Consider the following 17262-nt stretch of genomic DNA (forward strand, 5'->3'; position numbering starts at 1 on the left):
CCCCCAGGTGCCTGCAGGGCGACCGGGGAGCGCCCAGCCGGTGGGGGTGGGTCCCCCTCCTCTTCCTCCTCCTCTTCCTCCTCAAAGCGGGGTGGGAAAGGGGGAGCAGAGCACGTGTAACCCCTCCCGGGGTAGAACCCCGATGTGCTGCTGGAGGATGATGCTGCAGGGCGCCGGCCCCCCTCGCACGGGGATGAGCATCAGATTTCCAAGAGCGGTTCTTCAGGAAGAAATCAGACTAAAAACCCGAATTAAAGCGCTCCCCCCCACACCCCCTCCAGGAAAACACAAACAACCGTAACGAAAACCACAACCCGAAGCAGGCGGGTGAATAATTAATCCCAGGCAGATGCAATTAATCAGCGGCTGGAGCAGCTCAACGGCGGAGTCCCCGCATCCGAAGGCAAAGTTTGGGGGGAGCGGGGCCTCGGCTCAGCCGCTGCCTCCCTGCGACGGCTGGAAGCGGGGGGATCGAGCCATAAGCAAGCAAAGGAAGGGGGTCCCCGCTTCCTCTGCTCCCTCCGTCGGATTAAAGCGGGGGGTGCACCCCCTTCTGCTCGCAAAGGGAATTAAGGAGGGGGTGCAGGAGGCTTGAGGGAAGCTGCAGGGTTGGGGGGCTCTGCTCCTTGCCCCCTATCCGGGCCGCCCCCCCCCCGCCTGCCGCCGGGGGGGCCCCGCAGCCGGGCGCTCCCGTGGCCGCTCGCCCGGCCGGAGCCGCATCGGGCTCCGGTGGGTGCCAGCGAGGGGAGGGCGGCAGAGGGAGGCGCCTTCCTCCTCCTCCTCCTCCTTCTGCCCCCCCTCCTCTTCGGGAGAGGAGGTGGAAGCGGAGCAGAGCCCCGCTCCCCTCCGGTGCTGTGCGATGTGATGCGATGGCAATGGATGCTGTGCAATGCAGTGCAGCCCCGGACCGCCCCCCCTGCCCAAGCAGATTCCCAGTTGATCCCCCCCAACCCAGCACCCCTGGGGTGCGGCGGGGGGGTTACACTGCCGGCCCTGCCCTCCCCTGCCTGCCGTGTGCCACCAGCAGCACTGCAATGTAAGGGGGTAATAAAAATGGGGGTTGAGGGCCCCCCAGGGTGGCTGGGGGGAGCTGAGAGGTGAGGAGCATGGGGAGCACACCCTTTGTCACCCCCGGGATGGACACATCCAGCTGGGATTGGTCACTTCTCACCATCCTGGGGGGCTTGGGTCCTTCCCCCATCCCCACTGCAGCCAGGGTGCCCCTTGTCTCCCTCTGCAAGTGCCACCCAGGGGGTTCAGCCTTGTCACCCCACTCCCTGCAGCACTGTGCATACAAGGCTGCAGCCCCCACACATGGCTGCAGGTGGCTGGGGACCCCCTGTGTCCTCACTGGGGATGGGGGATCAGCCACTGCATTGCCCCTGTCCCTTATGGGCTGCCCGGTCCCCTCCACACCACACATCCAGGGACCCTGTAAGCAGGGCTGCGCAGGGATTTTCTTTGTCCTGGCTTCTCACTGACCATACGGAGCCATGGGAGAGATGGGGTTTTGGGAGCAGCACCGACTTCACACCCTGGGAATGAGGGGAATACTCCCCTCAACTGCATGGCACACAGTGGAGATGCCAGTATTTGGGGACCGAGTCCCCGTTGCACCCATTCCCTACATGGTTCACACATCCCTGTGAACACGCACTGGGGTCTGGTGCCCAAGCTCAAGGGTAGGTTTTCCTGCCCCCACCAGCCCCAGGAGCACCCTTCTTGCTCTCCTGCTGTATATTCCCCCATCTCCCTTCACCAGGAAATATTGGCCAGCACGTTCATCCTGGCAGCCTCATTTACAGTGGAAGTGCATAAGACATCTCCATTAATGCCAAAATAATTCACAGCAATTAATGGGATTGACCTTGAGCAGTGACAGGAGCTGAAGATACCCCAAGAAGCTGCAGCCTGGTAGTGCTGAGGAGGGGGGACTGAGCCCCTGTGTATCCCCAACACCTTTGGGTGCTGCTGGGAGGTCTTTGCAAATGATGCTGGAGGTTGGCAGAGGCCAAGATGAGGAGGGAGATGGGGTCTGCCCCAAAACCCACCTCCCGGAGCCCTGTGGGAAGGGCAGAGCATCATTTTAGGCAGACAGAAAAGGTCCATTTGCAGCAGGAGCAGCCCTGTGCCACCACCCAGTGACCGCCGCCTGTGTACATAAACCCCCATGATTTATAAGCCAATTTCCCGATTGCTTTGGGGACGGGAGGGCTGACTCACGGGCCTGAATCCCCAGGGATGCTGGAGCAGCAAACAGAGGGAAGCAGCGGCCGGGCAGTGATTCATCCCTCCCCAGAGAGCAAAGGCGCAGAGCCTCAGTTTCCCCATTCCAAAACAGGGATTTGGATGACGTTGGGACCATGCTGCATCCTGCCCTGTCATGGGAGCCTTTTCCTGCTGATGGATGAGGGCTTTTAAAGCCGGGTGTTTGGGTGCCATCCCTCCCGCCTTCCCACACCGCCGCTGGCAGGTTCTTGGCACCACTGTTGGGATATTTTTCAACTCTTACAGAAATAAGTATTTTTACCCCAGTTGGATTTTATTTATGGCTCCTGCTTTGGCAGACAGAGGGGCTGGGGTGGGAAGGAAGCTGTAATCTCTCTTTCTCAAGCGAGGACCAAAGCTGGGGTTGCCGCTTGTACTGGGGAGATGCCGGAGACAAATCCTGTTGTTGCAGTGGGAGCCTGGGCAGGGAAGGTCAAAATGTGACTCCAGGGAAGGGTCCTGTCTGTCTTTGCGGGGACCCACCTGAGCATCTCCTGCTGTTTCAGACATACAAAGCACTGGAAAACCCAAGGATGGATTTCCCAGCACCAGTGACCTCCCACTACACATCCTGTTCATCCCCAACGGCACTGGATTCACTCCCAGTGGCATTGCATCCACTCCCATCACATCCACTTCCATCACAACATCACCCTACATGGGGAAGGATTCTGGGGTGCAAACCCTATGGGCTGGGGGCACTTTGAAGCCATCAACCTCCATGTGGATAAATCCTGGCTGTGGGAGCAAACCCCAATCAGCAGCACTTGTGCAGAAAGCATCCACAGTGCCGGGACAGCCCGGCCTCCCCTTGTAATCCCTGGCCTGCATTTCACCTGCCTGTAATCCTGGGGCAGCACTAATCACTGGGATAACAGTGCCTGGTAGGTGGTAATCACCAAATCCAGCCCTAATCCCTGTGGGAGCTTTTATGGAGGTGTCATGGGGGAGACGAGCTGCTGAGGCAGAGGGCGCAGGGGCTGCTGTGAAGGGACCACAAGTGATGGACAAGGGGTCCAGGGGGATGCATCTTTCCCCTCACACTGGGGAAACTGAGGCACCCACAAGGATGATGCCCACCACAGCTCATCAAAGCTTTCCCCAGCTCCACTGCATCTCCCACTGTGATGACACAGTGGAGCCATGAAAGGCATGGAGCGCCCGTGGGGTGCAACGGGGAATGGGGCATGGGAAAACACAGCACTGAATCCCACATTTTGGGGGGGTTTAAAGCCAAGAGCCAGGGGGTTGCACCAGGAGGGGACAACCTGGGCTGTTATTTTTCACTCCATAACCTCCAAAGACAATAAACCACCTATAAACCAGCAGGAAACAAACTGTAAAAGGCCTGGGAACGCCCCAGGACAGTGAAACCCTCAGTCCAAGCCTCTGGTTTTCCCATTATTTTCCAATAAAGGTTAATACAGGCAAAGAAGTTCCTTGCCCACAAGCAGCTCTCTCCGACAGCAGCTGCCTTGTTAGCGGCTGGAGCACTCACACCCTGGCCCCACAGCTAATTCTGCCCAGGAATGGCTGATCCTGGAATGTGATTAAATATATATATATCAATTCACTCCCCTTCAAAGCAGCACCCGAAATACATTTGTATCATCTGCCTTTCCTTACAGAGCTCGGATAAAGACACAAATATAGAAATCCTGTAATTGCCATCAATTAATATTATATTATTATAAAATAAGGGGGGGAAAAAGCCTGTTATTGCAATTAATTGTCCAGCTGGTTTCCTCGTGAGGCTCATGGCTTGTTATGTGGCTCCATGGTTCTGTCCTGCTCTTCCCTTCTATCTCGACCCACTTGGGGACTGTCCCTACCCCAGGGCCTCCCCATAGGTCTTTTCTCCTCCTGGGGTGATGCTGGCAGAGGGCAACGGGTGGGAGAAGCAAGAAGCAGGCTGATATCTCAGCGCTGAGATGCTGGAGGTCCAGAGCACACCCCACGGCACCCGTGACCACAAATTGTTTTGACTTTCCAGTGCCCCAAAGAGTGTAATGGTGCATTAGATATCGAATGCAATATTTATAATATTAAAATGAATATTTTAATAGCGTATAAAAGTAATGGAAGGGTGAATCAAAGCAGTAGCACCAAAGCCCTTTCCTTCTTGCGAGATAAAAACGTTTCATTTCAATTTTACTGTTTGGATTCGTCTTTGCCTCGAATTTTACATTCTATTAAAATATTAATTCCAGCCTATATCATAGGCCTTTAATATTTTATCTGCTATAACAAGTCAACATTATCAAAGTTGTTGGGGCTCAGCATGGGGGAATGGGGGAAATGAAAGGGTCCCCTGAGCAGGAAACCCTGCAGGCCCAGTGGTTCAGAGGGGAACATCTCAATAGAGCAGCAGTGATTTTCTTTTCCCCTTTTCCTTACAAAAAAATCCCTACTCCATGAGGAAATTTCTCCATTTCCATCTTTTCCCCCTGTATTTCCAAGCCCAAAAGGAAAAGATGCTGATGCCAAAGCTCTGCTGCGGCCGGGTACCAGGCTGTGCTCCGGGCGCAGGATGGGAGCATCCATCGCACACTGACACATCCCGCGTTACAACGGAGCATCCCAGCATCCCCACAGAAACGTGACGAACGCATTCCCCCAGCGCTGGGGATTCAAAGCAGCTAATTACAGCAGCTCGTTAGGAGGGGGCGGTTATCTTGGCAGCCAGGGATGCCAGCAATAGCGTTTCCTTTCTTGCCTTGCTGTTTGCTTGCTGGGTGGGTTTTTTGTGTGTGTGTCCCCAAAAATACAAAGCCCGGTGGAGATTCGGGGGAGGATTTAGCCCTTTGGATGAGCTCACAAAGCAGCTTCTTCGAAATCAGCAGTGGGCTGACGGCAGCGCTGAGGCCACGAGCAGCTGATGCTGGGCGCTGTTAGATGCGGGGAGCAGCATGGGGAGGGCCAGCCTGTCGTTTTGTTGTTCTTTTGGAGGGGATGAGAGGATTTGCAGCACTTAAATGCCAAACCATTGAGCGAGGCATCATCAGACGCCGGGAAATCAAAGGCAACAGGTTCTGCCTTAAGCAAAAGCACATTTAGCATCCCCAGCCTTGGGATTTTGGTGACGGCTGGATCCTGACCTGCACATCTCCAAAGCCCCTGTGGTGCCTGGAGGTGCAGGAATGCTGATGGGAAAGGTGGGAGCACTGGTAGGCTCAGTGCCCACGGCCCTATAGCCCCTATGCATACATACCCATATGGGGCAGGCTGGAGGGCAGCAAGGAGGTGCAGGGTAGGTGTCTGCAAGCCCCTGCCTGCAAAGGGACTCTGCTCTTGGAGGAGTTACCTCCACCCAGACCTCACCAACACCTATGCCTATATACAAGACATATGAAAAGAGCAGAATTGCTTCTTTTCCTGCCTCACTGCACATACTGTGGCTTTCTGAGTCCTAGCAAGGATGCAGGAGAGCCCACAGGGATCATATCCCCAGGATGGGTCCCCATCAGCATCCTTGCCCTCTCACCAGGGGACACTGAACTGCCCGGATGCATCTTTCCACCCCTGTCTCCACCCTCTTCCCTGTCTCTCTGGCCAAGATGGAAAGACAGACAGGGAAAAGCACTTAGGTGAATGAGAACAGCCCCTTTGCTTTGGTTTCCCAGTCACCCCCTCTCAGGCGGTTAAGGGACCACTGTTTCAGGGAGGATTTGGGGCTGCAGAGCCCTTCATGGTGCTGCAGGGATGAGCTCACTGTGGGGCACAGCACTGGTGTGGGCTCATGCCTGGCCCAAGGTTGACAGCCTGGCAGTGGCCAAGCAGGATGAGATCCCACCAGCTCTCTGCAGCTGGGGAACTTACCAGGGGAGCATGAAAATGGCCAGTTCAGATGAGAGCAAAGGTCTGTTTGAATCTGGTTGCTGGGACGGTCAGCTCTTACCTGTCTAGCCAGCAGCCATTCCCTCCTGTATATCCTCTCTCTGTCCCTCCATCTACCTACCCATCCATCCATGCATCCATCCCTATGTACCATCTTTTTGTCTGCCCATCCATCCATCCATTCATCCACCCATCCATCCATCCCTTTCCATCCTTTTCCTGCCTGTCCACTCCTATCCCTTCATCCTTCCATCTCTCCATCCCACACCCTGTCCCTCCACACATCTCTTCACCCATGTCGTCATCCCCTTCTCCCTCTATCCATCCATCCATCCATCCATCCATCCATCCATCCATCCATCCATCCATCCATCCATCCAACCATCCATCCCAGCCAAGCAGCAGCCAGGCCTCCCTTTCCCCTTTACTGGACCTGTCACAACAGCACCCATGAGGATGGAGATGGCTCCAGGGGGAGGTGCTGGGAGAAGGGCTGATGCCAGCTGAACATCCCACAGCCTGTCTTGGTTTTGGAGGCACTGCAGTGCATTGGGATGAGTTTACTCCCGGGCATGGGGTGATGGCACCTCCAGGGTCTCACCCCCACCAGCATCTCCTACAGGACCCCCATTGCAGAATGGCCCCAAGCTGGGCAATCACTGCAGCCCAAAAGGCACCTGAACATCTCCAGAGTGTCAGACCCCAGCAGCAGGAGGGGGGGTTCCCCCATACCCCCTCTGTGCCTCCTCCCATGGGATGTGGTTCAACACCAGCAGACACTTCCCTGGGGGATCTCCCTTCAAGCGCTGGAGCACTAATTGCAAGCAAGGAGACATCAGCACAGCCCTCATTTCCCCCAGAGGCTCGCTACTGGGGCTCTGCTATGGGTAGATGGGCATCTGCCCACCCCAACTAATGGAAACCTCCCCTGGCCACCACGCTGGGAGGCGAAACTGGAGCCAGGCTTTTACCCCGCAGCTCGGAGCCGCATTCCCGGCTGGCGTGTTCAGTGGGATAATGATGGAGCAGCTGCTAATTCATCTGGGTCAGCCCCAGCACTGCTAATGGCCATCCCAGTAATGGCCAAGGTGTCCTGGGGTTACAGATTCCATCTGGAGCAAGGCCCACTGAAGCTCTTTCCTTCCTGCCATTAGTAGCTCCCAGCTGGGATTTGGGCTGCTCCCATCCCTCCTGGGGTAGGAGAACCCCCTGGAAGACCATTTAGGGCCATGAATTTTTCAGGAGCTCATTTAGCAGCAAATGTTTTCCCATCTGGTTTTGTGCCAAGGGGATTAACCCCTTCCAGAGCCCCGGGTGAGGATGGAGGAGGCAGAGCCCGAGTGGGAATGGGCTGCTGTGATTTGGGGGGTGGTACAGGGGGAAGGCAGAGGTAGGAGCTCTTGGGTTCAGCTCCTCACTTTGCTCTCTGGGACCTACAGCAACATGTTGCCTGCATCAGCGTGGACTCAAGCTGGCAGGGAGCAGGCAGCAGCAATTTGGTTTCACCTTAAATATGCCCCAAACCAGCAGGAAAATCATTCATTTTGCATCGGGGCATTCACAGGGTGCAAAAACCTACCACAAAACCCATGCAAAGGCCTTTGCCTGCATCCCCCATCACCCACGCTGAGCCTTTGGAACAGCAGGCTATCCTGTATCCAACAGAAAGCATCTGCAGGCCAGGGCTGGGAGGCATCAAGGCAAACAGCATTTGAACCCTATGCATTGTTGGAGCCTGAATAATTATAGAGCTGGGGTCAAAAGAGCTTCCTTCAACGTCATTTCTCTGCTCAATATGCAGCAGCCATTCCAAACAGAATAAAGCCCCTAGAAAGTCCACACGTGGAAGGGAAGGATGGGGAATGGTCAGGGGAGAGGGAGGATCTTCCAGTGGGATAGCTGCTGGGCTGTCTCTGAAGCAGGCAGGGAAAGGGTCACAATTCTGTGGCAAAAGCCAGTGTCTGAGGCTTCTAGCAATCATTTCTATCAGCTCAGCACTATTTTGAACAAAACACTCCTGACCTTGATGGTATCTGGCCAAAGATGATGCAGTATTTGGCTACAGGTGGTCACATCTCAATTAAAGCTCTTGATGTCTTCAGTGACTTCTCTAATGCATCTTCGACATCGACCTTGCTAATGGGGCTGGATGGGGGGGGGTGTTTTTTATGACATCTGCAGCCCTTTTTGAGCCTTCTTGGGGTGTCCGAGAGATGATCACATCCCACCACAGTGGGGTGTGGAGGGTGAGCAACCAGGCTGCTTGCTCCCATGGGAAAGCATTTCTCCATCCTCAATGAGGGCGGAGGCTCAAGTGCCCCTGTATCACGGAGCACAGATGCATGAGAGGCTGAACCCTATTTGCAGGCTTCTCTCTGCCTTCCCTCTGGCATCCCCCAGGGTTTTGGTGATGCCATTTTACCACCACAGCATCCTTTTAGCACAGATCTCAGCCATCAGGAGAGCTGTGCTCATCCTTAGAAGAGTGCCCATGAGGGGAACCCCAGGCTGGCCCATGGGATGCCACAACACTGCTGCTGCCCAGGTTTCCTCTCTATCATCAGGCATCATTCTGGCACACATGGAACTCTCCCAAACCAGGCAGTGAGAAAAAGAGGAGTTGCAAAGGCAAAGGGAGGCAGCGGGTTTCTGCTTGTCTGCACAAACAGCATCGCTCCCATCTCTCTGTACCAGTGACATTAAAAGGAGTTGAAAAAAACCCTCATTTTCTTCACCCAGAATAGAAAAAACTAAAAAGACATTTGCAGCCTTGAAAGATTTATGGTCCCCCTCCAGAAACCAGTGTGGGCTCCCTGGAGGTGCTCAACGCCAGCCCTCTCAGTGGCTTGATTCCCATGGGAAAAGCCAGGCCAGTGGGTATGTGAGCACCTGCCCAGTCCTGCTCCATCCATTAGTGATCTTAATTAGTTCTTGCACTACCTGCACTTAGTTATAAGCCTCTGAGACCCATAAGCAGCAGCAAGGGCTGCAGCTGAGCAGAGGGACCCCAGTATGAGTTTGTCTGCACTGCAGATCTGTGATTTGAGCACTGGGTCCCTATGGATGCGCTGGTCCTGGATGAACCCAGAGGAAAGCCCTTCCTAACCCCAAAAGCAGAGCTCAGCGAGAGTGGAAAGGACCCAACCACCCCTCAGCCCCCATCCTCCTTATGGGCTATAGGACCCCCAGACCAGGACCAGGACCAGCCCAGCATCTCTAGTAGTAATTAGTGGTGACCCCTGATCAATTCTGGTCCTGGGCCCGAGGCTCACCTCCCCATTGTGGTGAGCTCTGCTTCCTTCAGGACCACAAGGCTCGCTGTCTCCCCATCTGCCTCCCCAGAGCTCTCTGGAAAACACACCGGCGCCAGCGTTATCAGCCCAGCCGCAAGCCAGATCTGCCGGAGCGTTAGTGCCATCCCAGGAGCCCGCCTTCTGCTTTTAATCCCACTAAAAAGCAGGCAATTTGTTACTGAAGTCTCCATCCCAGACTCCCACTTACCCGGGCAGGAGGTGAACAGCGGATCCGGCAGCATCCCCTGCATAAGCAGCCCTAAAACCTGCCTATGAGGAGGATGCTTTCCTGTTCAGGGTGGTCCCAGTCCATGGGGCTGGGATAGGACCCTGTTCTAGTCCTCATCCCTTATTCCTTATTCCTCATCCCTTATTCCTCAACCCTTATTCTTTATTCCTTATCCCTTATTCCTCATTCTTTATTCCTTATTCCTCATTCCTTATTCTTTATTCCTTATCCCTTATTCCTCATTCTTTATTCCTCATTCCTTATTCTTTATTCCTTATGTTCCTCATCCCTTATTCCTTATTCTTTATTCCTTATCCCTTATTCCTTATTTCTAATTTCTCATTCTTCATTCCTTATTGATTTTCTCATTTCTCCTCATGTCCATCAGGCCATAATTTGAGGAAGGGGGAACAAGCAGTAGTTTCCAACCATCCCAAAGTAGATTTTTCCTCGCCCTTTTCTAACACTGGCAAAAACTTGGGCAAGAAACCCCATTTCCCATCACTCTGCTGTTGGCCCATCTCAGGGGTGCAGCTTGGACCCCTCTAAAGCTGCTGGAACAACCTCCAAAACACATCGGGTTTCCTTGGCAAACCCAATTTGATCACGGCGCAGCCTGTCCAGGCGGGCGATGGCAGATAAGGGCCCGGTGCTGCAGAGAAGGGGAAGCTCTCCAGAAGGAATATTAAACCTCAGGACGGATGCATTGCAGGTTTATCAGCGGCTTTTGATGGTAATAGATTTTTGTAATAACCCAGCTTTATTACTGGAAGCAATGTGAGGATGCAGAGTGGCTTTAAGGCTTTGCTAAAATCATTTTCCAGCCACTTTAACTCCCTTCACCCATCTCTAGTGCTTCATCTGAGGATGTTGAAAGGGCTGGGCAGAGGATGGGGAGGTTAAGAAATCCCAGCCCAGTAAAGCCATTGCTTCAGTGGACTGGGATGCACTGGTGAAGGAATGTGTCCCCAAGCAGCGGGTACACATTTGGGTGGCACAGGGACAGGATGGGTGCATCCCACTGGGGCAGCTTTTGGACCCTGCCCTCACATGGCACTGCGAGTATCAGGGAATACACTCTGACAAATAACTGGATGCCCTTTCCTCTTGTCCACATCCCAGGTTATGTGCTTGACAGGAGGCATTTGTCCTCTTTTAGTCAGTAAACTGCAGCCTCCAGCCATCCCCAAGGGATGCTCCATCCCGCAGCACCCTCAGACCCGCCTCAATCCTTGTGATGGAGGGGGGAAGAGGAGGCTCAAGAGCAGCACTGCAGAGCGGGGCAACAGACAAAATACTGGAAACTGGGAATGGGGTGAGAAAAAAGGGCAGAAAGCCAGGCAAGAGCCAAGCAGTGAGTGTGGGGCGTCAGAGTCCCCCAGGAACATGTGGCTCCGTGACTGCAACCGGCTTCTGGCTCTGGGTTTGGGCAAAGAGATGAAAGAAAATCCCCCTCTGGGACCATGAGGTTGGATGATTTTAATCACCCACATAGGGTTGTTTTTCTGGGTTTTTGGCTACAGCCCCTGGAGCTTGACCTTGAACCAGTGTCTTGTTTCCAACCCAAAACTGCAGGTTTTCAGCAAAACAGAAATAGCAGCCGGATGAGTGCTGTTCTTCTCCAGTACTGGAGCAAAGGCAGCTTTACTGGTACCCAAAGCACTCTGAATTGCCTCTATGGCCCCAGACTTGGGGGGAGATTCGCGTGTGCCACATCTGGCTGGGGACACCCAGGAGCAGTGGAAGCAGAGCACCCATACCCATTCCATCACCTCCGATGTCCCACATCCATCCCTTTAATGCTGACACCCCATTTGGAGCCTAATCATGATGGGGAATGAGGAATCAAGGACCCCCTTTGGTGTGTCCCAAGCGGCTCCAAGTGATCCAAGCCTGGCTCCAACACAGCAGCATCACATAAGTGCTATTGACTTTTTTCCCCACCGTTTCTGGGAATTGCCAGTTAAGGCTCTTAGTGCACACGCAGCTCCTAATCTTATTCACCTGCCATTTACCCTGGGAGCAGAGCATGAAGCAGCAGCCCTTCCGGGGTGCACACATATGGGGTATCACATTGTTAGTGAGAGGGAATAATTCATATTAATAAGAGGTGCTGCAAAGGGGAAAATGCGTCTTTGCACCCCAAAGTAACTCAAAGGAAAGGGAAAAGCAGAAGCCAAGCTGTGTTGTGCACAAGGATAATCTGCTGCCTGGCTTATAAACATCATTCCCCAGACACCCATTCAAGCACCAAAATACCTTTCTGGCACCTGGGAGGAGCTGTGTCTCCTGGAGATAACACTGGGGTGAAATATTCCCTGTTCCCCAGTATTTCTGGGCCCAAAAGACAGATCTGGTGACACCAGAAGCATCCCCACACTTGACTGAACTTCTCCGAGTTGCTTGTGAAAGTAAGTAAGAAGGGAGGAAAGCTCAGATTTGGGTTTTGCATCAGCAGAGAGAGATGCTCTGCCTTGCAATCACTTCTTCTCTTTGAAGTGGCCTTCAGGGATGCTGGAAATACCCTGAAATCCAAGCAGCCCCCACCAAAGGGTTTCCTTTCAGCCCCTAAAAAGTTATAATTTAATTAAATCCAAACCAAAATGCTTTGATTAGAGCCCAAGACAGAAGATTCTTTTTCTTTTAAAACCTTCCTATTAACAAAAAACCCCCAAAGGGCATGGGGGTGTGGGAGCTCCTGCTGGGTTCCAGGCAGAACAGTGATGAAGCAGCATCAGCGATGGATTGATGTGGTACCCAGCCGGGCACCATCCTCCGGGGCAGATGGAGGAGAGGTTTGTAAGTGAAATCCTCTCTGCCACATTCCACCTTTTGCTAACTTCCCTTTCTTTTTTGGCTGGAAAGCTTCAAACACAGACCCAGGTCCTGTCATTCCCATCCATCTCCTTTCGGTGGGGGTGGCAACCCTCTGTGGGCCGCGCTCTGCCCACACGGATGGCAAACCAGGGCTGTAGATCCCTGCGGTAATAGCAGGGAAGGTGCTGACACCCACTTCACAACTCCTCCTGACCCCAGCTCCTGGGTTTTCCCTGTTGATACGATTTTCCTCCTGGCTCATTTCAAGCCTGAGTTCCCCAGACGCTCCCTGACATCTGCTGATATCCCTGAAACTGGAGCCCGAAGCAGCTGGGAGGCTCTGAAACCACAAATGATGCTATTTTCAGGCCATGATGGGATCAGGAGGGGTTTTCCCACCCTGAGCTCGATGCCTCACAGCGGGATGCTCGCAGCAACCCAAGGGATCCGGGGCATCATCCGGGTGAGTTTCCCACTTCCATTTTGTACAGGGACAGCACGGTCCCATCACAGGCTTAGGGCTGGCAGGAACCCCTCCAATCCATGTACCCAATGAATCTAGGCTTGTGTTTGCAGGCAGGAGAGAAGCTCCTGAAACAGGGTTTGTGGGTGAAACCCAACTCACCCCAAACTGCAGGGCTGGCCTGTGTTAGATGAAACCAGTGGTCCCATGCCTCACCATTCAGAGATGCAGCCAATGAGGGGAAGAGGAGACACCGGCACCCAGCACATCCCACAGGCCTGCCACCTTCTCCACTTGCCTCCTCACCCTGCTAATTTCAACCATGGAAAACTCCACCTGGGTAAAACAGAAAGTCAGCAATAATATTAGTTTTTGGTTTCCCCTTTTTTTTTCCCCTCCCTGTGTGCATGTTGAGTGTGCAGTGGATGTAAACTGCGTTACGTGGATGGCTTGCTGGCTTAGCACAGCCTGCGTTTCACCGTACGAATGACTTTTTACACTCCAGGTAAAATCAGAACAAGACAAGAAGGTTTTAGAAAGCTCGTTCTGACAAATTCCTCACTGTAATTACTGGAGCAGAAAGAACTCATCAGCAGTACATGCCATTGCTCCGGGCACTGAAAGTCTCGAGTGGTGAATGGCCCAGATATGGAAACTGCAGCCGCCGCATCGCCGCGCGGCACAGGGCCCGGCAGGCCTCCACGCCGAGGCAGCGAGCGGAGCTCATCCCGGCTTTCCCTGCTGACAGGCTCCTCCATGGACCAGGAGCAATTTTATACATGAGTGATCCGGCGTAATCCCCGTCCTCCCGGGGCCAGGGAATGCTGTGCGGTGTACAGGGGTGTCGGGTCCCACACTGGCTTTGTTGGTGGTTAAAGACACCGAGATGGGCTTGGGGAGGATGGTTTTATTCTCTGGGTACCACTCATTGCTGCAGGGGATGGAGAATGGGGACCCCCCCGTGCCTGCTCCCACTGCTCGCCCAGGCTCCAGCTCTGCTGCAGAGGGGAGGAAAGGCATGGAGGGCTTTTGCTGCAAATACATCACAAACAAGAGGGGGGGGACAGATAAATTCCCTTTCTGGATGGTGGGAAAGTGTCTGGCAAAGCAATTTGATGGCTGCAGGTTGCCAGCAGCCATCAGCAGGCATGAAATGCCCTCCCGGATTCACAGCATCCCTGGCTCGGGAGGTGCTGGAGGACCAGGTTGGCCACAAAACCTTGGCTGGGAGGGTAAAGCCACTCGGATGTCCCTGGCTGCGAGAGGACAGGGCACACCACAGCTCGTCGGCCTGCTGGCATAGGCTGTCGGGATGGAGAGAGGGGATGAAGCAGTGCAGGGCATCCCTGGCATCACCCCCAACCCCAGCATCGCATCCTCACCTCCAAGACCTGATCCAGACCCAGTGCCCACATCCAGACAGCAGATCCAGCACAAGCAATAGTTTGCCTGAGGAAGGGGTCAGGAGGCGTTTTGGGGGCTGCGAACATGCTGCAAATGTGTCTGTCCCGCATCCCCCAGGTCCTGCCAGCGCCTGGCCCAGCAGGCGAGGAAAACCCATCACGGCTTGGCATTTACTGCCCTCTCCAGTCCCCCTCCAGCTAATGCAGCTCCCAGAGAGGCAAAGAACCTCAAAGCGCGGTAGAGAGGGGCTCAAAGCCCAGGGCTGAGCTGTGCTGGGACCCCCAGCTCTGTCTCCAGCCCCAGGGATGGCCAAGACGAGCCCTCCCCATCCTTGACCCTCTCCCCGCGCCCATCCCCGTGCTGGGGACCGCGGTGGCAAAGGATGAGCCTTGCACAAAGGGTGGGAGCCGTGTGGTCAGGCTGGAGGCTGGGGATGTCCCCCAGCACAGGGGACATGGGGACATGGCCTAGGAGTGGACCACAGTGGCACACGAGTGCCCATCCCCTCCCCTCCTGCCACCCCTGGCCATTGCTGTCACCTAGAAGTCATTGGGGATTAATAGTGGATTAGACTCTCAGGCACATGTGGCTTTAAACACCGAGGGTGAAGCATTAGCACACAGAGCCCCACATATTAGAGCAGTGTGGGGCAGTCCGGGGGGAGGTCGGGGGCAGGCAGGCAGCTTTCTGCCCCACTGCCTGCAGCCAAGAGGGTTTCACAGGCACCAGGGCAGGAGGGCGATTTCCAGCCCAGAGGAGGGCGAGCATGGACCAAAAGCTGGATGGATGCAGGGCTCCGTTTGCTGCCCTCGGTGGCCAATTCATCAGAACGTGGTGGGGAGGCCGCGGTGCTAACGGGCAAAGATGCTCTTTTTGGAGCATCCTGAATCTCCAGAAAGAATTTCTTGGAGATTCTCTTGGATCGCTGGTTTGGAGATGCAGCCCTTGGGCCAAGCACAAGTTATCCCTCCCCTCTCCCACGCAGCTCCACAGCAGAGGGATAGGGAAGCAGAGCCTCTCCTTTCAGGGGGCTCCTTCCCTTCTTTCAGTACTCCAGTCTTGGTACTGAGCCCTGCTGCAGGCAGCACCGTGGCCCCCACGAGCCCCCATGTACCCACAGCGCAGCGCTGGAGCCCACGTGGAGGATGGATCCCTTTGCTCTTAATCTCTCTCTATCTGCTAATTAAATATTGATGGCACTTAAATATTCATAGAACATTTTGGCTCCGGGTTTTTATCTGTCTTCAGGCATACGCGAGGTCTTTGATGTGTTATTTTTCTGGTCACCCCAGGTCCCCAGAGCCTCCAGACAAGTCAACACTCTCTTGACGTTCCCCCCACCCTCGTTCCACGTGTGGCTGATAAGAGTTTCAGTTCTTTCATGCCCAGCTTCTTTTCCCTTTGTATCCCCTCTTCTGTTCTGTTTTCCCCCAGCATGGAGCATCTCGTCTCCCCTCGAGGGATGCTGGCGCCAGGAGAGCTGCTCTTCATCCCCTGCACACCACCGCGATGGAGAGGATGGCCAGTGGCAGTGATGGTGGTGCTATAGGATGTGGGGAATGGATCTGATCCCCCTCCGTCTTCCTCTCCCATCTGGATTTCTCCCCAGATGACTCCTATGGGGCTGGGGGTGTCTGAGAGCATTGCGGGGTCTCCAAAGGAGAAGGACCCGAGGCCATGGGGCTGGCTGAGCCCTGCTGCTCTTGGTGCATCTCCATCGGGCAGGAGAAGCCCTGGTAGGTCCCTGACAGCGATGCGGGCACGCCCGGACCCCGAGAGCACCCCGGCAGCCCCCCATGCTGAGGACCCCGAGGTGATGGAGCAGGAGCACCCATGCGCTGGGACGGCACCGGCTGCTGTTCCTTGTGCAGCACTGACATCTTGCGCCAATCGGAGGAAAAACATCGCCAAGGCTCGGAGGGATGCAGGAGCCCTTCCAGCGATGCTGTGCTCCAGGCCAGCCCCGCAAACCCTGCTCTGCCCTCCCATGCCCAGCCCGGCAGAGCCAGCACATCCATCCGGCAGGAGCATGGGCTGGAGCCTCACCATGGAGCCATGGTCAGGCCGCTGGTGGAGCCGAACCTCACACAGCCAATGCTCATCTCCATCACCTCTGTCACATCCAGTGCTCCTCGCTTTCAGTTTCCCTCAGCTCCCCCAGCTCAGGGATGCGCAAGGGAAATACCCCAGCCTGGTCCCAAGGGAAATGAGTTCATCTTCCACTGAGTGTCTTTTCCTCCCCCGGGAGGTGGTTTCACAACGTATATGTGTGAAAATACCAGCCACCAACACCACAGATTGAAGCTGCTGATAGCTGCAGCCCACGGAGCTGGGGCTGGGTCATGGTTGGAACTGAGGTGCTGCAGCAGAGCCCTCAAGTCCTGGTGATGCTGATTCCATTGCCCATCACCACCTCCTCACATCCCACCAGCACTGCCCAGCCTTCAGCCTTGTGCCTGCAGAAAACCCAGAGCTCAACAGGTCCTTAACCTGATTTCTTACTGGTTTTGCCTCCAGCTCCTGGGTGCAGATGATTTTATGAGCATTTACTTGCTCTTTTAGGGTTTCTTTTCTTTTTTTTCCACCATTAAATGCCACTTCTTGCCTTTCAGGCTGTTGGGGAATGGTGAGGCGTGTGCAGCCTGCAGAGTGGTGCTTTGGGTTTATTTCAGTTTTACCCTTTGGGTTTCAAAGGCCAAGGTTGGGAGCAGGGGAAGGGATCACTCACACCGAGCAGCGCGGCCCCGACCGCAGTGGCAAGCAGAGGAGTTTGGTGTGAAATCAGCTTTCCAGCCAGGGCTGCTCCTGGTGCGGAGGCAGCAGCCAGGATACCAGGGCCAAAGACCACAGGAAATGAGTCAGGCAGCACACGGGGGATGCTGAGGAAGGGGGAAAGTTCAACCTGGGACACCCAAGTGATGATGGAACATGATGATGGAACGCTGGGAGAT

This window comes from Pezoporus occidentalis, unplaced genomic scaffold, assembly GCF_034315485.1.
Source record: "Pezoporus occidentalis ecotype Australia unplaced genomic scaffold, CSIRO_AGI_Poc_V1 ctg192, whole genome shotgun sequence".
In the NCBI taxonomy this organism is placed as follows: Eukaryota; Metazoa; Chordata; class Aves; order Psittaciformes; family Psittacidae; genus Pezoporus; species Pezoporus occidentalis.